The sequence below is a fragment of the Sciurus vulgaris genome, assembly GCF_902686455.1.
Source record: "Sciurus vulgaris genome assembly, chromosome: 6".
In the NCBI taxonomy this organism is placed as follows: Eukaryota; Metazoa; Chordata; class Mammalia; order Rodentia; family Sciuridae; genus Sciurus; species Sciurus vulgaris.
Window position 1 is genome coordinate 29,102,236 of NC_136466.1, and position 22,960 is coordinate 29,125,195.

Genomic DNA, 22,960 nt, shown 5'->3' on the forward strand with positions numbered 1-22,960 from the left:
TTTCTGAGACTATTTCATTACTTACAAGGAACAGATGAAACACATAAAATGAACAACACACACAGTCACACTCTTAAGTCCTTCATCACAGAATAAGAAATCAATGTATGTAAATATGTGTCAAACTAACAAAAAGACACAAAATATATTCATTCTCATTCAAACCATACTGCTCCCATGTTCCCATTTGTAAACACCTGGTCCGGCATACATTAAACCAGGATCCAATTTTAACCAACCTGCTATGAACTTACGCCAAGCTCACTCATTCACCTCACACCATTTGACAGCAGTATGGTCATAACACACATGGCAGAAGCACTCATGAGAGATCCTCATTTGTGTTCCCTTTTTTAGGAGCTGCAAAGTTACACGTGTACTACCCAAATCTTGTTTGTTCATTACAAGACTTTGTCCTGATCCTCAAGGTTAAGGGTTTATTCTCTGATTTATATAATTTCTCCTGACACTACTCTTTCTACACACACTGTCACATGCAGGCAAGGGACCAGGTAGAACAGCAAAGTCTAGGTCATTAGAATAGGAATCTGACCATACCTGAAGTCGTCCAGCTCAGCATCTGTGATCAGGCATATTTTGGACCCATTCCTACACTTCATTTACTCTGTCCTTTGTTAGGAGTCTGGGTCTCTGTTTCTGTCTCATCAACAGAATCTCATCAAGAAGAGCTTGCCATTTTGGGGGGAAGTGGGTGATCATTTTTTTAAATTAAAAATAGTTTATATATTTGTTTATCTATTTATATTGATTTATTGTACACATGTGGGATACAACTATCATTTCTCTGGTTGTACATGAAGTAGAGTCACATCATTTGCATAATCATACATGTACATAGGGTAATGATGTTTGTGTCCTTCTATTAGTTATCCTTCTCCCACCCCCTCCCCACTCCTCATTTTCCTCTATACAATCCAGCCTTTCTGCATTCTTTCCTCCCTCTCACCCGCCATTATGTATCATCAATCACTTATCAGAGAAATCATTCGGCCTTTGGTTTTTTGGGAATGGCTTATTTTACTTAGCATGATATTCTCCAACTCCATCCATTTTCCTGCAAATACCATAATTTTATTCTTCTTATGGCTGAATAATATTCCATTGTGTATATATTCTTTATCCATTTTTCTGTTGAAGGGCATCTAGGTTGTTTCCACAATCCAGCTATTGTGAATTGAATTGCTGTAAACATTGATAAAGCTGCATCACTGTAGTATGCTGATTTTAAATCCTTTAGGTAAAGGCCAAGGAGTGGGATACCTGGGTCAAATGGTGGTTCCATTCCAAGTTTCTAAGAAATCTCCATACTGCTTTACAGAGTCACTGCACCAATTTGCAACCCCACCAGCCATGTATGAGTGTACCATTTTCCAGAAGTGGGGACTTTATGGCTACATTTTGTGGAAAAAATATCAAAGGTCAGAGGAGAAGAGGTGAGTTCATTAGAAATGTCCCTTTAATTTTATTGTCAGTAAGACCTAAAAGCAAAGAACAAACATAAAATTAAACTGTGCCTAGTAGTATTCCAGTAATTCCTGACATGTGAAAAGGTAGAACTATGAATTGTCAGTCAACCATCTTAAGATATCCTCTAGGTAATGACTAGTGAATAGTAGTTAACATATAAAACTACAAAACATGCAAATATAATTTTAATTCTTCAAACAGAACAAACAACATATTTTAAGTGGTAGGAAGACATATTAACCCACAATTTTGGGGGGATAGTACATATCTATGTTTAAGTCTACTGAGAATATAGAAACATAACCAAAATACCATCATGAAAGAATTTTAAAACCAATCAGTGGTTTCATAAATGAGTAACGTCCCGGAAATTTTATTTCATTATGTGAATGAATGAAAACACTCTGTAACTCCTGTATGGTTATTTCAGGGCCACAAATGGGTGCACTACATGGGACTTCAGGGATAAAAACATTCTTTCAATTCCAATTTAATAAAATTTGTGTTTTCAAAGATATGGCTCTATCTATTGGAAACAGAGGTGTACAGAAATCAGTCTTGAGATTTTTATGATATATATAAATATATCTTTCTTTCTTTCTTTTTTTTTTTTTTTGCTGGCTGCAGTGCACTTTATTGATGGCCTGTGTCTATAGTGCTCCCTCTGCCCCTCCCTTTCTTCAGGAGGTCTGGAATGAAAATGGAGATAAGAGAGTTTCTCAGTGTGTTTAGGGACTGAGTCACCAACTGGAATTCCCCAGCAGCTGAGGGCATTTCTCTTGCTCTGGGTTCTATCTGGTGCAGGAGGTCCAGGGCTCTTACTCCTTGGAGGCCGTGGGGACCATGAAGTCTACCACCCTGTTGCTGTAGCTGAATTCATTGTCATACCAGGAAATGAGCTTGACAAAGTGGTTGTTGAGGGCAATGCTGGCCCCAGCATCCAAGGTGGAAGTGTGGGTATCACTTTTAAAGTCACAAGGGATGATCTGGTCCTCCATGTAGGCCAGGATGGTCTTGAGGGGGCCCTCTGTGCCTGCTTGACCACCTTCTTGATGTCCTGGTATTTGGCAGCTTCCTCAGGCAACAGGTCAGATCTCCAACTGACATGTTGGGGGTGGGCACATGGAAAGCCATGCCAGAGAGCTTCCCATCCAGTTCAGGGGTGACCTTGCCCACAGCCTTGGCAGCACCAGTGGATGCAAGGATTTTATTATAGTCATCACACCACTGTTTCCCTGAGGGGCCATCCACAGTCTTCTGATAAGCAGTGATGACATGGACTGTGGTCATGAGTCCTTCCACAATCCCAAGGGTGTCATGGATGACCTTGGGAAGGGGATCTGAGCAGTTGGTGGGACAGGAGGACTTATTGATGATCTTGAGGCAGTTGTTACACTTCTCAAGGTTCACAACCATCACAAACATGGGGCATCAGTAGATGGAGCAGAGATGATGACACTTTTAGCACTGGTCTTGAAATGAGCCCTGGCTTTCTCCATGGTAGTGAAGACACCTGGGGACTCCACAGCACACTCACCATCAGCATCACCCCATTTGATGTTGGCGAGATCTTGCAACTACTGGATTGTGAAGGACTTTCCACTAATAACACGCTTCCGGTTCTGAGCTTTGGCTGTGGTACAGATTTATATGGGTGTAGTCTTACTGGAAATGTAGACCGTGTAGTTGAAGTTAATGAAGGTTTCATTGAAGGCAACAATATCCACTTTGCAGAGTTAAACGTAGCCCTGGTGACCAGGCACACAATACAGCCAAATCTGATCACTCCAACCTTCACCATCCTATCTCAGGGATGTGACTGGCACTGCACCAGAGAAGAATGTGGAGCTGTCTGTCCAATGGGGAGGAGCAGAGAAGAGCCTTCTGATATATTTTTAACCTTGGATGCAGTAGAATTGATTCAAGAGTATAGAAAGTGTGCAAGAATAAAACACCCAGTCACTTAGGAAATGCTCTTAAATTGGGAATCCTCCAAGGTAACCACTGAATAGAGAGTAAAAGTTGAGAACACTGGGGGCAGAGAACACTGTGTGGTTTGAGAAACGTGTCACAACTAAGTACTAAGTACTGTCATTACACAGAATATGCACACACTCATGCAAATACACAGACACACCAGGGACACACATAGTGACACACTCATCATGAACCTCTTTAAATAACACCAGGCATAAAACATACATAGAATTCCACAAGACATGCTGCACCTTCTATTCCACAGATTTATGCCAAGATCACATTCCATCCCACACAGACGATTCTCAAACATCACATATATATTTACCCACATTCCACAAGCTCACACACAGGCACATTCTCATGACCATCCTCTCTTATATTTGAAAATTGTTTTCCTAGAAATCAATGATGCACATCAAAGTGTTCCATGACCAGATCCCTCTGAGATGTCTCTAGTACAGAATTCAGCAGAATCTGAGTTTTTCTCCCCTTTTCCACATGAGTGATTTTCAACAACCTTGTTCAATGAGCCTTTTCCTCTTAAGGGCAAGTGAAAGAGGAAAAAGTGAGGCCCTAAGTAACTTAGTGAAACCCTGTTTCTAAATAAAATATAACGAAGGACTGGGGATGTGACTCAGTGGTTAAATGCCCCTGGATTCAATCCCCTTACCAAAACCAAAATGAAACAACCTAGAAGTAAAAATGTAACAAAAAATGTTCATAGCTGCTCAATTCACAATAGCCAGATTGTGGAACCATTCTAGATGCCCTTCAATTGATGAATGGATAAAGAAACTGTGATATATGTATATATAAATCAGCCATAAAGAATGATAAAATTATGGCATTTGCAGGCAAATGGATGAAATTGGAGAATATCATGCTAAGTGAGATTAGCCAGTCTCAAAAAACCAAAGGAAGAATGATCTCAATGATAAGTGGATGATGACATAATGGGGGGTGGGAAGGGTTAGCATTAGGGTTAGGATTAGAGTTAGGGAGGGGGGCAAGAATGGAGGAAGGAAGGACTGTATAGAGGGAAAGGAGGGGTGGGAGGGATGGAAGGAAAGGGAAAAAAATAACAATGAATCAAACAACACAACAAAAAAATATCAAGATAGTCAAAAAGAAAAAGAAAAGAACTTTCATAATTTCAAAAAAATGGGGAACAAGATTACAATCTAAGTAAAATTTAAAATTCTAATCTTATCGTAAGGTTATACTATAAAACTATGATAAAAATGAAGATAAATATTATATATAATACTATGACTATGGTTGCAGATTTTAAATGGTTCTGATTTCTTTTTTTCCCCACACATTATATTTTACAATTTTGAAGTTGTGGGATGAGTATTCTAAATCTACATTTACATTATGAGATATGAATGCATAGGTTCCAATATATTATTAATTGTTCCAACACAAAGGAATAAAATCAGGTTACAGAGAGCTCTAAACAATATTTCCTGTTTAGATTTCTTTTTATTTCATCATTCATTTATTGTGTACTCATTGTGCAAGATTCGTACAAGTTTTTCAAAGTGTAGATAATAAAGGAAATAAATTATAAGGAAAGTAAGCAAATTGTATTTATAATGGCAGAAATATGAGACTTGTAATATGTGATTAATATGTGATAATGCAGTTAATATTGTAGTAAAAACTTTCAAAACCAGCTTAATATGCATAATGCCATGCACCGTGGCTAATAGCTACCTAACATTCAAACCCAACACAGTCCTGCTGTCCTCATGTCTGACTTAAGAGCAGTGATGATGAGTGAGGAGCTATAGACTTTGACTAAAGGAAAAAAAATAACATGAGAATGACTTTTTTTCATTTTTTTTAAATTTATTTGTATTGTAAACAAATGGAATACATGTTGTTTCTGTTTGTACATGGAGTAACAGCATACCATTTGCATATTCATACATTTACATAGAGTAAAGATGTTTGAGTCATTCCGTTATTTTTTTCCTCCCCCCCCCCACTCCTCCCACCTCTCTTTTCCCTCTATACAGTTCCTCCTTCCTCCATTCTTGCCCCCCTCCCACCCCCATAACGTGTCATCATCCGCTTATCAGTGAGATCATTCACCTTTTGGATTTTTGAGATTGGCTTATCTCACTTAACATGATATTCTCCAATTTCATCCATTTGCCTACAAATGCCATAATTTTATTATTCTTTATAGCTGAGTAATATTCCATTCTGTGTGTGTGTGTGTGTGTATATATATATATATACACACACATACCACAGTTTCTTTATCCATGCATCGATTGAAGGACATCTAGGTTGGTTCCATAGTCTGGCTATTATGAATTGAGCAGCTATGAACATTGATGTGGCTGTATCTCTGTAGTATGCTGATTTTAAGTCCTTTGGGTATAGGCCGAGGAGTGGGATAGCTAGGTCAAATGGTGGTTCCATTCCAAGTTTTCTAAGGAATCTCCACACTGCTTTCCAGAGTGGCTGCACTAATTTGCAGTCCCACTGTCCCACCAGCAATGTATGAGTGTACTTTTTCCCCACATCCTCTCCAACACCTGTTGTTGCTTGTATTCTTGATAATTGCCATTCTAATTGGGGTGAGATGGAATCTTAGTGTTAGTTGTTTGATATGCATTTCTCTTATTACTAAAGATGGTGAACATTTTTTCATATATCTGTTGATTGCTTGTACATCTTCTTCTGTGAAGTACTTGTTCATATCCTTAGCCCATTTGTTGATTGGGTTCTTTGTATTCTTGGTGTAGAGTTTTTTGAGTTCTTTATATATTCTGGAAATTAGTGCTCTATCTGAATTATGAGTGGCAAAGATATTCTCCCACTTTGTAGGCTCTCTCTTCGCATTGCTGATAGTTTCCTTTGCTGAGAGAAAGCTATTAGTTTGAATCTATCCCAGTTATTGATTCTTGCTTTTATTTCTTGTGCTATGGGAGTCCTGTTAAGGAAGTCTGATCCTAAGCCAACAAGGTGAAGATTTGGTCCTACTTTTTCTTCTATAAGATGCAGAGTCTCTGATCTGATTTCAAGGTCCTTGATCCATTGTGAGTTGAGTTTTGTGCAGTGTGAGAGATAGGGGTTTAATTTCATTCTGTTGCATATGGATTTCCAGTTTTCCCAGCACCATTTGTTGAACAGGCTATCTTTTCTCCATTGCATATTTTTGGCACCTTTGTTTAGTATCGGAAGGTTGTATTTATTTGGGTTTCTGTCCATGTCCTCTATTCTGTACCATTGATCTACCTGTCTATTTTTGGTACCAATACCATTGCCGTTTTTATTACTATTGCTTTGTAGTATAGTGAAGTTCTGGGATTGCGATACCCCTGTTTTCATTCTTCCTGCTAAGATTGCTTTAGCTATTCTGGGTTTCTTATTCTTCCAGATGAATTTCATGATTGCTTGCTCTATTTCTGTGAGGTACGTCATTGGGATTTTAATTGGAATTGCATTGAATCTGTATAGCACTTTTGGTTGTATGGCCATTTTGACAATATTAATTCTGCCTATTCAAGAACATGGGAGATCTTTCCATTTTCTAAGGTCTTCCTTAATTTCTTTCTTCAATGTTTTGTAGTTTTCATTGTAGAGATATTTTACCTCTTTGGTTAGATTGATGCCCAAGTATTTTATTTTTTTTTAAGGCTATTGCAAACGGAGTTGTTTTCCTCATTTCCATTTCAGCTGTTTCGTTGCTTATGTATAAATATGCTGTAGATTTATGCATGTTGATTTTATAGCCTGCTATTTTGCTGAATTCATTGATGAGGTCTAGAAGTTTTCTGGAGGAGTTTTTTGGATCCTCTAAATATAGAATCATGCCATCCACAATTAGTGACAGCTTAAGTTCCTCTTTTCCTATTCGTATCCCTTTAATTTCTTTAGTCTGTGTACTTGCTCTGGCTAGAGTTTCAAGGACAATGTTGAATAGAAGTGGTGAAAGAGGACATCCCTGTCTTGTTCCCATTTTTAAAGGGAATGGTTTCAGTTTTTCTCCATTAAGAATGATGTTGGCCATGGGCTTAGCATAAATAGCCTTTACAATGTTCAGGTATGTTTCTACTATCCCTATTTTTTCTAGTGTTTTGAGCATGAAAGGGTGTTGTATTTTGTCAAATGCTTTTTCTGCATCAATTGAAATAACCATATGATTCTTATCCTTAAGTCTATTGACACGATGGATTACGTTTATTGATTTACGAATGTTGAACCATCCTTGCATTCCAGGAATGAACCCCACTTGATCGTGGTGCACAATTTTCTTAATATGCTTTTGGATACGGTTTGCCAATATTGTGTTAAGGATCTTTGCATCTATATTCATCAAGGATATTGGTCTAAAATTTTCTTTCCTTGATGTGTCTTTTCCTGGTTTGGGTATGAGTGTGATATTAACTTCATAGAATGAGTTCGGTAGGGTACCCTCCTTTTCTATTCCTGGAAATACTTTGAGAAGTATTGGAATGAGTCTTCTTTGAAGGTCTTGTAGAACTCGGCTGAGAATCCGTCTGGTCCTGGACTTTTCTTGGATGGTAGATTTTTAATGGCTTCTTCTATTTCATTGCTTGATATTGATCTGTTTAAATCGTGTATGTCCTCCTGGTTCAGTTTGGGAGGAGCACATGCCTCTAGAAATTTGTCAATATCTTCGGTAGTTTCTAAAATGTTGGAATACAGATTTTTTGAAGTAGCTTCTCATTATGTTCTGTATTTCCGTAGGGTCTGTCATGATATTTCCTTTTGCATCATGTATTTTAGTAATTTGAGTCTTCTCTCTCCTTCTCTTTGTTAGTGTGGCTAAGGGTTTGTCTCTTTTGTTTACTTTCTCAAGTATAGGATTGCTTGGTTGGCAACCATGTTCTTTCAGAGCTTGAAATATGTTGTTCCAGGTCCTTCTAGCTTTTAGAGTCTGGGTTGAGAAGTCAGCTGCTATCTCTATTGGTCTCCCCCTATATGTAATCTGATGCTTTTCTCTCACAGCCTTCAAAATCCTATCTTTATTTTGAATGTTAGGCATTTTCATTGTAATGTGCCTTGGTGTGCATCTGTTGTGATTCTGTGCATTCGGTATTCTGTAAGCCTCTTGTATTTGATTTTCCATTTCATTCTTCAGGTTGGGAAATTTTCTGATATTATTTCATTGACTAGGTTGTTCATTCCTTTGGTTTGTATCTCTGTGCCTTCCTCAATTCCAATAATTCTTAAATTTGGTCTTTTCATGATGTCCCATAGTTCTTGGAGATTCTGTTCATGATTTCTTACCATCTTCCCTGTTTGGGTAACTTTATTTTCAAGATTAAATATTTTGTCTTCATTGTCTGAGGTTCTGTTTTCCAAGTTGTCTAGTCTGTTGGTGATGCTTTCCATTGAGTTTTTTATTTGGTTTATTGTCTCCTTCATTTCAAGGATTTCCGTTTGTTTTGTTTTGTTTTTTTTTTTTTTTTTTTTTTTTTTTTTTTTTTTTTTTTTTAGAATCTCTCTTTGTTGAAATGATCTTTTGCTTCCTGCAGGTGCTCTTTCAGCTTATTGGTATTATCATTCATTGCCTGCATTTGCTCTCTTATCTCATCCTTTGCTTCAGAATCATCTTAATCATGTATAATCTGACATCCTTTTCTGACATTTCTTCTAACATACTGTCATTGAATTCTATTAATATAGAATCTAGATTTGTTTGGATCATTTTCTTCTTTTTTTTTCATGTTGTTCATGTATCCTCCCCTCTAGAGGTGCAGATCTGGGGTATTGCAGATTTCCCCCTATAGGCTTATAGTGGCCCTATAGGTTTCCAAAACCCTTTCTTTAAGGGGAGATCAATATTAGAAGTGCCCAAATCAGACACTATGCAATCCTAGTCCAAATAGCCCCTCTGGGGACAATAACAAAATTGTCATAATAAACAAAATTAGTTCAGATATTATCTTTGGTATAACAAACAGGTTTGCAGTAAGGTCTTCAGTTTCTGATGGAGGACAAAGAGGATGCAGACGGATGTAGAATGTGGCTATTAATGGGATAAGAAAAGAATATACAGAAGTTCTAGAAAATAGAAAGGGTGAGAGTGTAATCAAAAGAAATCAGATGATAGCATGCATGAAGGGAGAAAGAGACTCTGAGGGAAAAGGTAATCAAAAGGAAAAGAAAGCAAGAAAAGTAAAGAAATAAAATCTTAATTTTTTTAAAAGGAGAAAAAAGAAAATCTACTGTATAACAGTCATATACTGATGAAACCTCCAGTGTTCAGTAGCCTGATGCATGAGAGGTACCTGACAATGAGCTTCAAGCCTCCAGCAGGTGTCTCAGATGGGATTTGCCCCACCCAAAGATCAGAGCTACAGCTTCCAGGATTATCCAAGATGGCCACTCTGGCTTCAAAATGTGTTGGCAAGTGGGGAGCTGCAGCTCAGGGGTGGACGTGGTCAGCTGGAGGTCCTGGAGATGGGATGTAGTTGGTCCAGCAGGGGTCCTGGAGGTCCCATGTGTTTGGTGTAGTTGTGGGATCCTGGAGGCCGGGTGCAATCAGTTGGTCTAGGGTCCCAGTGATAGGGTGCAGTCAGTTGGTCTGGGGGTCCTGGTGTCAGGGAGCAGTCAGTCAATGTGAGGGCCCCAGAGGCAGGGAGTGATCGGTTGGGCTGAGAGATCCTGGAGACAGACTCAGTCAGTCCGGCCAGGGGTCCTACGGTGCCTGGCTGTTGTCTCAAAATGGCGGCAGCCACGTGTAATCAAACCTGCAGGTACTGTAACAGTGAACTTCCAGGCGACAGTAGGCAGCTGGTGCTCCACTGGTGGTCAGCGATCAGTTTGCTGACTGTTGTGGGACGATCGGGAGGTGAATCTTGTGCATTGGGTGATGGATAGGAGTAAGGCAGGAGATGGACAGGTGAGAGGCAGGCAAATGGCAGGTGATAGATGCTTGACAGTGAGCAATTTGCTCTCAAAAAAGGTGTTGATATGCTGGCAGACTGCAGGTCATCACAGCAGACAAAAGGGTAAACACCAGGGGATCGATAAGCAACAAAAACTGCCTCACAGAGAAACAGATATCCTCTGCTTGAAACCGGCGTTATGGAGTGACAAGGAACGCAGCCTCCCTCTAGTCCGTCATCTTGAGAAATGACTTTGATAACAGATCCTATGTTTGGGGAAGGTACTTTAAAATGTCATATGGAAGAAATTGTTCATCATATTTTCCTGGGATTAAATGTTCTGTATTGTACACACTCAAATATCACTTACAGCAACTACTTAATTATTGGGAAGTTTTCACTACCATCATATGTATGAGAGTTTGCCCTCCAATTCTGACAAGATTGTATTTAGGAATTGAGGGCAATGAAGAGTTTAAAGTCATATTGAATATACTGCCAGCATAGGTTACTGGAGAAAATTTGTGATTTGTCTAATTTTGTATCTCAGATACAAGATGACATATTATTTCTTGTGCAAAAGATTTTTCCTTTATTTTCTTGAAATTATCTACTTTGAGAAGAGTTGTTACTAAAAACTGTGTATCTACAAAATTTTATGCTTCAACTTACTAAATATTTAATTCAGGATCCACTAGTGCTACTTTTACATCATGTTCTGGTTCAAGTTTCACAAAAATCATTGTTAATACATATGTCATTTTGATTAAGTGGCTAAACAGTTTTTAAATTAATGTTTAGAACAGCAGAAAATTTTGTCCTATAGAGATATGCTTTATGATTTAGGGTGAGTACATGTCAGAGTCAGAATATGTGTATATGTGAGTGTGTGTTCAATGTGTGTGTGTGTGTGTGTGTGTGTGTGAGAGAGATCAGTAGGGTCTAATCTCATGGACATTCCAGCAAGCCTCTCACCTACATTTATAAACAGTACTAGAGAGATAAATTCTTTACTGTTTCTATGAGACAAGTGAATCTAAGCCTGACCCTTTCTGATACCGTCATATCCTCCCTACCTCTTCCCAGGTTGCATAACATAGTATCTCTATGCACCTACCTTTGTGTAATCTATATACTGCCTCTAATTTTGATATCAAGTACAGGATTGGAAAGATCTACTTAAGAATAAAATTTCCACTGTAAAAATGGTATCTTCTTAGGTGATGGACTTCAGCAATCTGGAGTACTGTGAACACTGCCCAAGTGTGTGTACTATGGTGATGTCATCAATAGGTCATAATACACTGCTGAGGCCTTAGTGATAGCTGGTCTCAAAACAACCCTGATTCTTTCTGTACTGATCACTGCTTAGGACAGTGGTTTGGAAAGCAGTCTCTCCTTCTTTTTTTTTTTTTTTTTTTTTTTTTTTTGAAGGTGTAGAATTCATTCGTTCTCATCAACCAGCTCTTTGAGAGCTGAACTTTAGAGAGTAAGTCTCCTGGTCTGACAACCCTCCAAAGAATTGCACCTTGAAGAGAAGGCATAGGGAAATATCTGGAAAACACTTTTAGCATCCAGCTATCAAAGAACTCAAGGGTATGTGTAGAATCTTCTCTGTGCATAAGTAGCCAGGAGCTGCCTTCTAAAAAGAGAGAAGACAGCATTTCTAGTTTTTGTGGATGATGTGAGGAGAGAGGGAGAAAGCACAAGAGTGGTGACTGAAGAAGGAACAAAAGGATGTCTGTACAGTTCCTGAGGTCTTTCTGAGGCCCAGGTTGTCTGAGAGTAGAGAGACTATTCAGATGATCCAGTTCTTTTCCATGTGGCTTTGGATCCATTCCAGCCACACCAAGGCACTGTGTGTCTGTTACAGACATTGTGGTTGGTCTAGAGAAACATTCATTGACCTCTTCCCTTTTAAAGGAATTGGGTAAGTAAATGATATTTCTAATTTTCTTATAGTATTTTTGCTGCTAATGAAGATGATAATGTGTGTCCTAGAAACAAAACATTGAAAAACACTTAAATGAAAAACTGGTTGTGTAGAGAAGAAGACAAAGTCATATAGAATGTATATGCTAAGAAGTGGAAAGTAATGGTTCTGTTTAAGATTATGAAAATGCAAATGTGGGGCTCGTGTAAAATGGAAAGAATAAAAGAGCACACACACACACACACACACACACACATACACAAGACAACCCAAAACCAAACAAAATACTATTTAACTATGATGGCTAAGTTGAAGATTAGTTTTGGCTCTTTATGGGAAAAGAGACTGTTGTGATCAACATGGAGATTAAGAGTAAACGTATCACTGCAAAAATCACCAGTTCAATGGTGGATGTGGGACAGTGTGAGGGAAATCCTAATATTTTAAATTATTGCTCATGTTTCTGAGGCTAATCAGCTATTTCTACCAATGTTTAGTCTTGTGTATTCTGATGGTCCCTTGTATAGATGCCTAGAGAATGAAGTTGTCCTCATTCCACTTCAGTAAAATCAACTCAAGATGTTCCTGAGTATAAGCTAGGCATGCCAAGCACATGCACCTGTTCCTATCCACTTGTATATATAGACACACACCAAACACATAAGTAGGTCAGGAGATGACGTTTAATTACATCTAAGATAAATGAACATGTACAATATACTAGGCAGATTATTTGACTTTTAAAAACAAATATGTAGAGTTGTAAGATGGCAGAAAAAAACTAGACAGAAACTCCTGTTCCTCTCACATCATAGAAGACAGTGAAGACAATAGACATGAGAGGTGCGTGAAAAAAGAAAAGTACTAAGACCAATATTACAAAGTCTCAGAGCTCCAGGCACTTGGATATTGGTCATAAGAGTTTGGGGCAGAGTTCCCCAAACATGAGTGCAGATCATGGTGGGGGAAGTGCAGTGAGATAACAGAGAGAGAAAGAGGAAGTAGAAAAGCACCTACCCTCACACCCTTAACTGTACACTTGCAAAGAAAATGAGAAAAAACAAAGTGTCTGGGATGGCAGTTTCCTTGAAGCAGATAAAGCAGTATAAAACCAATTTGTGAAAAGAAAGCCCTGCTGACACTAGTGCAGGGTAGACCTCAGGTGACCAGTCACTTCCTTAAATCAACAGTACATCTCCCCATATCCAGCCAGAGCACCCCTGAAGTGGGTTGTCAGAGGAATCCACCCAGAGAGACACAAGAGGGCAAAGGAGAGGACAGTTGCAGTCCAAGTCATGAAGGGTGCTGGACAAAAGCAGCCTGTGCACAAGCTTCACAGTGAGGAGGGAGAAAGAGAGATAACACTAGAATTCAATATTGGATACTCAACGTGGCTTTTGAATCAGATGTCTGGGTACGATCAACAAAGAATGAATACATTGGAGCTGACCCAGCTACCAGACCAACACAGAAAAGCAGTCAGAGCAATGCTGATTCACCAGAGGGAAGGAGAACACAGAACTGGTATGGAAAAAACTGAGATCAAATAGCTGCCTAGAATTCATCTTCTCTAAATGGCCATGCTACGGAAAAGTGCTGTACAGATTTCATGCAATTCCCATTAAAATTCCAATGATGTTCTTCACAAAAAGAGAAAAAGCATTCATGACATTCATTTGGATAAGTCAGTGACCCAGAATAAACAAAGCAAACTTTAGCAAGAAAAGTGAAACAAGAGGCATCACAATATCAGACCTTAAATTATATTACAGGACTATAGGAACAAAAACTGGATGGTACTATCACCAAAACACACATGGTACAGAACAGAAGACACAGACACAAATCTCATCCACTTTCTGCCTGAGCAAGGAAAAGGGTTCCTGTTGGAGGGATGGGCTAGCTGTGAGATAAAAGCTTTGGAATTTACGAATCAGAAAGAAAAGACAAAAGTCAAGAATATCTTAAGAGCAGGGGCTTGCCTGGTTGAATCCTCCAGAAGAGTCTGGCTCTAACAAAAGAAGGAGCCCACGCTTGCTTTATTTATATTGGTACAGATCAAAAGTGACTGGTAGAAACTTCTTTGAGGAAAAAAAAAGATATGGGTGGGGTAAGGCAGGCCACTTGGCTCTAGTAGGTCTCTCCCATCTCAGGTTCATGTACTCAAACCTGAGTGGTGTGCTAACACAGGAGAGTATATGACTTAGATATTCTCAAATACTGGATAGCTGACTGTGAGTTCCTGAAGCCTGGCATTCATGATTAATGACTCCAGCTTCTCCCAGCTCTCATGGATGGCTCTCCCCAGACAAACCCAAATAAATAGGTCTTATCTTAGACAAAGTTTCCATAATCATACATTAGAGAAAAGATAGCCTTTTCAGGCAAGGGTGCTGGGAAAACTGGAAATACATATGTAGCAAAATGAAATTAAACCCCTAACTTTATGCTGCACAAAATTCAACAGAAAGTAGATCAAGGATCCAGGCTTTAGATCAGAGACCCTGTGCCTACTAGAAGAAAAAGTGGGCCCAAATCTCCATCACATTGACTTAGAAACTGAATTCCTCAACAAGTCTCCTAAATCCCAGGAAGTAAAATCAAGGATCAATAGATAAGATGGTGTCAAATTGAAAAGCTTCTTCATAGCAAAGGAAACAATCTAGAATATGAAGAGAGTCCACAGAATGGGAGAAAATCTTTGGCACCTGCATCTCAGATAGAGCATTCATCTCTAAGGATATATATATATATATATAAACTTAACACCACAAAAATAAATAATCCAATGAAGAAATTGGCAAAGGAACTGAACAGAAACTTCACAGAAGAAGAAATATAAATGGTCAACAAATACATGAAAAAATGTTCAACATCACTAGCAATTAGAGAAATGCAAATTAAAACTACACTGAGATTCCATCTCACTCCAGTCAGAATGGCAATTACCAAGAATACAAATAACATTAAATGTTGGTGAGACTATAGGGAAAACATACACTCATACATTGCTGGTGGGACTTAAAATTCATGCAACCATTCTGGAAAGCAACAAGGAGATACCTTCAAAATCCTGGAATGGAACCATCATTTGACCCAGTTATTCCATTCCTCAGCAGACACTCAAAGGACTTAAAATCAGTAAAAACAATTGCACAGTCATATCAGTGTTTATAGCAGATCAATTCACAATAGCTACGTTTTGGAAGTAACCCAGGTCCCCTTCACCAGATTTGCATAAAGAACATGTGGTATATATATACACAATGGAATAATACTCAGTCATAAAGACAAATTATTTTATATGCCAGTAAATGGATGGAACTGGAGATTAACCAGCTAAGAGAAATAAGGCAATCTCAAAATTGCAAAGGATGAATGTTCTCTAGGATATGCAGATGCTAAATCACAATAAAGGGAGTAGGAGGGATGGAAGAATAGAAGTTCACTGGATTAGACAAAGGGGAATGAAGGGAAGAAAGAGATATGAGAATAGGAAAGAGAGTAGAATGAACTGGATGTAACATTCCTATGTTCATACATGAATACATGACCAGGGTAACTCCACCTCACATACAACCACAAGAATGGGAAGTTATACTCCAGAATGTATGTCAAAGTACACTCTATTGTCATGTATATCTTTAAAAAACAAACATGCTCCCTAGAATGGGTGATACTGAGGTGCACTGTGACTAGGTGCTTCATAAGCTCTCTCTCTGTATCCCAACTGGCCAGAGGAGCTGAGGCAAGAGCCATCCAGGGGGTATCTTGCTGCAACAGTGGCTCAAAAGATAAGTTATCAGAGCAAAACTCTGTTCACAATATCCCAGCAGGTGCCTGGTGGCCCAGGTGTGCCTTGCAGAATGCGAGTGAACAGGCACAGAGAAACTATACATAGGGGGATTCAAGTTGGAAGGGGGAGAAGGGAGTTCAATTTACTCTCCTTTGTGTCTGGCAGCTCTTGTGAGCAGTTGAAGTAAGTTGGGAGTCTGAGCAGTCGGGTGAGTTTACTCAGGGACTAAGCCTGAGAAGACTGTGCTCTGGGCATCAGTGAGTGGAGGATTGGCCCCCATTCCCTATGATTGGGTTTCTTCCAAGGCTTCTGAGAACCAGACCCATATCAACATCAGCTATTGTCAAGCCATAGAGGCAGGTGGATCAAATCTCTCCAAGCAGACTTGATTAGACCTGAGCTTGATTAGACCTGAGTCCTGGTTAGACCTCAGCCCCACCTGCTGGAGCTCCCATCAAAGAATGCTGCAGAAGCAGGACCCTGAGAGTGTACCAGCTGGTCTGAATGGACAAAATGCCAACTGACAGTGCCTCCCAACTCATCCCACCCCACACTGGTGAGAAGGGAAAAGCTGAGTCTAACATCAAGGAGCTTCTGTTTTAGGCTGCTGGAACTGGCAGCTCAGAGAGCAGCACAAACAGGAAGGGGCTAACAACCCCACCCCTTGCTCTGTCAGTGGGTAACTCAGGAAGAATTGGAAAGGAAGGTTGATGGACATAGACAGTGACCACCCTATCTGGGCAGCTATTTTTGACCATCTCAGTGGATTTGTTTCCTTTATTCTATAGATTTTGTTATTTTCGTGTGTGTGTGTGTGTGTGTGTGTGTGTGTGTGTGTGTGTGTGTGTGTTTTATGTGTGTGTGAATTCTTTCTCAGGTGATTGATTCAGGGACATATATACATACACTTATTTGTTTCTTTTCTTTAGTGGTAGCTATTTTAAAATGTAGTCAGTTTTATCCTGCCTGTCTTTTGAGGGTTTAGGTTTTGTGGATTGTATTTCTATGTTTGTTTTGTATTGTTTTAATTACTTTATTTATATCTCTTTCTCTCTTATCTTCTCCTGCTAATGACTAAATTCTATTGATTTCCAGAGTGGTTACATCAGTTTGCAGTCACAAAGCAATGTACAAGTGCACCTTTGTCCCCCACATCCTCCTCGGTGTTTATTCTTACTTGTATTCTTGATAATTGCCATTCTGACGGAATGAGAATAAATCTCAGCATAAGTTTTAATTTGCATTCTCTAATTGCTATAGATGTTGAACATTTTTTCACACATTTTTTTTCACCATTTTTATTTCTTTCTTTTGAGAAGTGTCTGTTTAGTTCCTTTGCAGATTGGCTGCTTTCACTCATCATTATACGGGGAAAAAATTCATCTATGTTGCATGTGACTAGTTTTCATGCTCAGTACCTCCTATGTTACAGGAGTAAAAACATGCCACATTAATTACACATAAACCTGTTTTCAAAAGTCATGTGCTTTTTGCTTAACATCCATTGGTTTCCACACCATCAGGTTCGTGATGTTTTCCTCAGATTTCACAAATACACTAATTGCTGTAGTCTCCAAAAATATTTCATTAATTACACATAACAGTTAAAACACATAAAATGAACAACACACAGACAAAAACTCAATTATTTCATCACAGAACAAGAAACCAACGCACATAAATACATGTCAAACTAACAGAAAGACAAAAACTATATTAATTCTCACTCTTCCCAAATTTCCATTTATAAACACCTAATACTTCATACATTAAACCAGGATCCACTTTTAACCAATGTGCTGTGAACTTATGCCAAACAAATGCATTAACCACACACCATTTGACATAATGTGGGCATAACACACATGCCAGAAGCACTCGGGAGAGATCTCAATAATCTTGGACATTTAAATACTGGCTAGGGTGCTTGGTTAGCTTTTTAAACAGGGACAGAGACAAAAGATCATAAATATTTAATGTCTTCAAAAACTAAATTTTACCAAATGTTCAATTAAAGACTGTGAATCTGTAGGATGTGAGATGGAGAGAATGGAAGTGTGGACAAGCAGTGGAAGGTAAGCAGTTCCCAATATCTCCACCAAGGTTGGTGGGTATGAGGAGTCTTGAGGGCAGGGTCAAGATGGAAGCACAGAGCATTGAAACATACCAGTTTCCTGTTCCAGCCAAAGGTAATTTTACAGGACAATACAAATATCTTTGTGGAGGGGTTGGTTGGAGAAGGATGGGGAGGTGAATGCTTGGAGGTGAGCAGCTGTTTTACTATAAGTTCTTGTCCCTAATGGAGCTCTATAGTTTGCTCAGGGATTTTGGTTCCTATGGGTGTTACCTGTGCCCTGGAAACCAAGAACCAGAGTGTGAGACTCCAGGTTCCATGTCAGTAGAATTTTCCAAGCAAAATTTGACAAAACGATGGAAGTAGCAGTTCTGCTACTTCATGAACTCTGACACTATCAGGAATAGAGATTTAGTGGATGGCACAGAGTCCAAACCAAATGAAAGAGGACTAAAGCACTGCAAAATGCAATGACCATATAGTGCTCATATAGGTTTGCTGTTTGGCAGGATATGCAATGTATTTTCTTTAAAATCATGGGCCATATCATTCTTAGAACTCAGCACTTGTATTCAAGATTATTTCTTTAAATAAATGAATGCACTAAATTTCTATTGTATTTCCATGATCTTTGATCCCTTGTCTAGAAGCTGCAAAGTTACACATGTACTATTCACATCTAGTGTATTCATGGAAGTCTATGTCCCGGTCCTCGAAGTTAAAGGTTTATTCTCTGATTTGTATAATCTCTCCTGAGACTCGTCTTTCTACCCACACTCTCATGCTGGCAAGGAATCAGGTAGAACAGCAACGTCCAGGTCAGAAGAATAGGAATCTGAGCATATCTGAAGATGTCCAGTTCAGCATCGCTGATCATTCTCTGAAAGAAAGGCATAGTTTGGACCCAATCCTAAACTTCATCTCCTCTGTGCTTTGTTAGGCATCTGGGTCTCTGTTTCGGCCTCATCAACAGGATCTCATCAATAATAACTTTGCATTTTGGAGGGAAAGTGGGGATCTTTATGGCTACATTTTGTGGAAAAATGTCAAATGTCAGAGGAGAAGGGGTGAAGTCATTAGAAATGTCACTTCAACTTGTACTGTCAGTAAGACCTAAAAGTAAAGAACGAACACAAAATTAAACTGTGTCTAGTAGTATCCCAGTAATATCTGGCATGTAAAAATGTAGAACTATAAATTGTCAGTCAACCATCCTTAAGATGGTCTATAGATAAGGACTCATGAAAAAGTAACAATCTAAAACTACAAAACATGCAAATATAATGTTAATTCTTCAAACAGAACAAACAACATATTTTAAGTGGTAGGAAGACATATTAACCCACAATTTTGTGGGGATGGTACTTATCTATGTTTAAGTCTACTGAGGATATAGAAACATAATCAAAATAACATCATGAAACAATTTTAAAAACAATCAGAGTTTCAGAAATGAGTAACATCCTAGAAACTTCATTTCATTTTGTGAATGAATGAGAACACTCTGTAACTCCTGTATGGTTGGTTTCTGGGCCACAAATGTGCACTACATGGGACTTCAGGGACAAAAACATTCTTTCCATTCCAATTTAATAAAAGTTGTGAATTCAAAGATTTGGCTGTACACACTGGAAACAGAGGTGCACAGAAATCAGACGAACTAGAGATTTTTGTAATAAATATATGTATATATACATATATTCTTTTTTGCTGGATGCAGAGCACTTGCACTTGATGGCATGGGTCAGTAGTGCTCTCTATGCCCCTGATCATCTTCAGGGGGTCTGGGATAGAAATTGAGATGAGAGAGATTATCAGTGTGCTTAGTGACTGAGTTAGGGGCAGGAACTCCCCAACAGCTGAGGGTGTTTCTCTTGCTCTGTGTTCTTGCTGGTGCAGAAGGTCCAGGGCTCTTACTCCTTGGAGGCCATGGGGACCATGAAGTCTACCACCCTGTTGCTGTAGCTGAATTCATTTTCATACCAGGAAATGAGCTTCACAAAGTGGTTGTTGAGGGCAATGCTGGCCCCAGCATCCAAGGTGGAAGAGTAGGTATCACTTTAAAGTGACAAGGGATGATCTAGTCCTCCATGTAGGTCAGGATGGTTTTGAGGGGGCCCTCTATGCCTGCTTGACCACTTTCTTGATGTCATGGGATTTGGCAGCTTCCTCAGGCAACAGGTCAGATCCACAACTGACATATTGGGGGTGGGCACATGGAAAGCCAAGCCAGTGAGCTTCCCATCCAGTTCAGGAGTGACCTTGCCATCACCAGTGGATGCAAGGATTTTATTCTGGGCAGCCCTATGGCCACCATGCTACAGTTTCCCAGGGGATTCATCCACTGTCTTCTGATAAGCAGAGATGTCATGGACCGTGATCATGAGTCATTCCACAATCCCAGGGCTGTCATGGATGACCTTGGGAATGGGGACTGAGCAGTTGGTGGGTTGGTGGTACAGGAGGCGTTGCTGATGATCTCGAGGCAGTTGTCACACTTCTCATGGTTCACAACCATCACAAACATGGGGGCAGCAGGAGAAGGAGCAGAGATGATGACACTTTTAGCACTGGCCTTGAAATGAGACCCAGCCTTCTCCATGGCAGTGAAGTCACCAGGGGAGTCCACAGCACATTCACCACCAGCTTCACCCCATTTGATGTCAGCATGATCTTGCAACTAGCAGATAGAGATGAACTTTCCATTGATGGAAAGTTTGTGGTTCTCAGCTTTGACTGTGCTACTGAATTTTTCATGGGTGGAGTCTTCCTGGAATGTAGACCATGTAGTTGAAGTCAATGAAGGGGTCACTGATGGCAACAAGATCCACTTTGCCAGAGTTGAAAGCAGCCCTGGTGACTTAGCACCCAATACAGCCAAATCTGTTCACTCCAACCTTCACCATCCTGTCTGAGGAATCCTGCTGGCACTGTACCAGCCAAGAATGTGCAGTTGTCTGTTGAATGGGGAGGAGCAGAGTAGAGCCTTATGATATATTTAATTCTTGGGTACAGTAGAATTGATTCTAATGTTCAGAAAGCATGCAAGAATAAAACACCCAGCCACTCAGTAAATGCTCTTAAATTGAGAATCCTGCAATATAACCACTGAGTTTAATGAATAGAGATGAGAAGCTGAGAACACTGTGGGGGCAGAGGGCACTGTGTGGTCTGAAAAAGATGTCATAATTAGGTACTAAGTACTGTCATTACAAGAAGATGCACACAGTCATACAAATACACAGACACACCAGAGACACAGAGAGAGACACACTCATCATGAACCCCTTTAACAACACCAGGCATAGAAAGTACATAAAATCCCACAACATACCACAACCTCTATTCCACAGGTTTATGCCAAGATCACATCCCAGATAAGACATGCCACACAGACAATTCCCATACATCTCAGACACATTTGCCCACATTCCACATGGTCACACACACGCATATTCTCATGGCCATCCTCTCTTCTTACATTTGAAATTTTCTTTCCTAGAAATCAATTAACTACATCAAAGTATTCCATGACCAGGTCTCTCTGAGATGAGTCTAGTACAGAATTCAGCAGAATCTCAGTTTTTCTCCCCTTTTCTACATGAATGATTTTCAACAACCTTGTTCAATGAGCCTTTTCCTTCTTCAGGGCAAGTGAAAGAGGAAAAAGCTGTGAACATGAACTACATGTATGTTCAAATGAAGAGGAACGTGTCTGTCTTGTGAGAGACAGAAGGAGAGAAGACCTCCAATAATACAAGCAAGAATTCAAGCTATTGCCTTTCCTGAGAAGTGACCCTATCCCATGTGTCCACAAAAGCACACTAATGGGCAGTGATATCAGCTTGTAAGAGGCAGTGATGTCAGTTTGGACAGTAGCATAAGAGGAGAGGAAGGCTGTGAACAGATCAGCAGAGCTGCTGCCTCCTCAGGAGGAGAGTTCTTGGTCCAGATCCCCAGGGAGGCTGGTGGACCTGCAGAGAGGCTACAGGTGTTTGGGTTACTGCTGGGTCTTCCCTAGCTTGGAGGTCCTTCAGGACCACGTGCAGCATGGGGTCAGTGAGGGCTTTAGCTGCCAGGCTTTCCATTTCATCTTTGTCAGAATGAGGAGCCAGAGGAAGATGAAAGGGAAGAAGGAGAGAAAGAAACAGAGGAAAATGGAGAAAATGACCTCTGGACATAGTAAGTAAAATTAGCTGGAGGTGAGGACAGGCTTATGGAGAAGTGACCAGTACAGTTGGAGAGAACTGAGTCCCACGGGGAACATGCTCTCCAGTCCTAGAGCCTTGAACAGGAGATTAGAAGACTGATGACAAATTGTCAGGAGTTAAGGGAAGGCAGTGCTGATGACAGAGGATTTAGGGGATATTGTACTTCAGCTTCTCACTTCTTGAGTCTCCATATCTCATTTTGGGCTCAAACACCTGGTCTTCATGTTATCCCCCGGGACAGATTCCCTTCACTTCATTCAATCTATTTTATTGTGTGGGCTCCCAAGGATCATTTTTTGTTTTTGTTTTCTTCCTCCTTGTCTCCAATTAGAGAATCAAAAGCAATAACATGATAATATACAGGTGAAAATTCAGTGTTTTATACTTACAAGTGTTATGCATCACTCTTCATCAGTTACTCTGTATGAGTATATAACTGTGAAATGTCAGTAATGACGCTTCTTCAATTTTCATTTTCTTCTTTTTGTCTCTCTGACTAGAGATGGCAATGTAACAGGCAAAAGTTAAAGTCTGTCTTTGGGATTAGACACAATTAAATTAGTTGAACGAAGTGAAACTTTGTGCTGAAATAGTAAAGGA

General features: G+C 39.6%; 1 long non-coding RNA gene and 1 pseudogene across 2 annotated transcripts in view; one reads left to right on the forward strand and one right to left on the reverse strand.

The window, feature by feature from the left end:
* Nucleotides 1–22,960, forward strand: part of LOC306664744 — a 471,099-nt gene that overhangs the window by 88,254 nt on the left and 359,885 nt on the right. The gene's annotated exons all lie outside the window — the stretch shown is intronic.
* LOC306664742 (glyceraldehyde-3-phosphate dehydrogenase-like) lies at nucleotides 2,307–21,055 on the reverse strand (annotated as a pseudogene). The gene is made up of 2 exons: nucleotides 20,592–21,055; nucleotides 2,307–2,828 (listed from the first exon to the last, which is right to left on the reverse strand). The product of its transcript is annotated as a glyceraldehyde-3-phosphate dehydrogenase-like (transcript).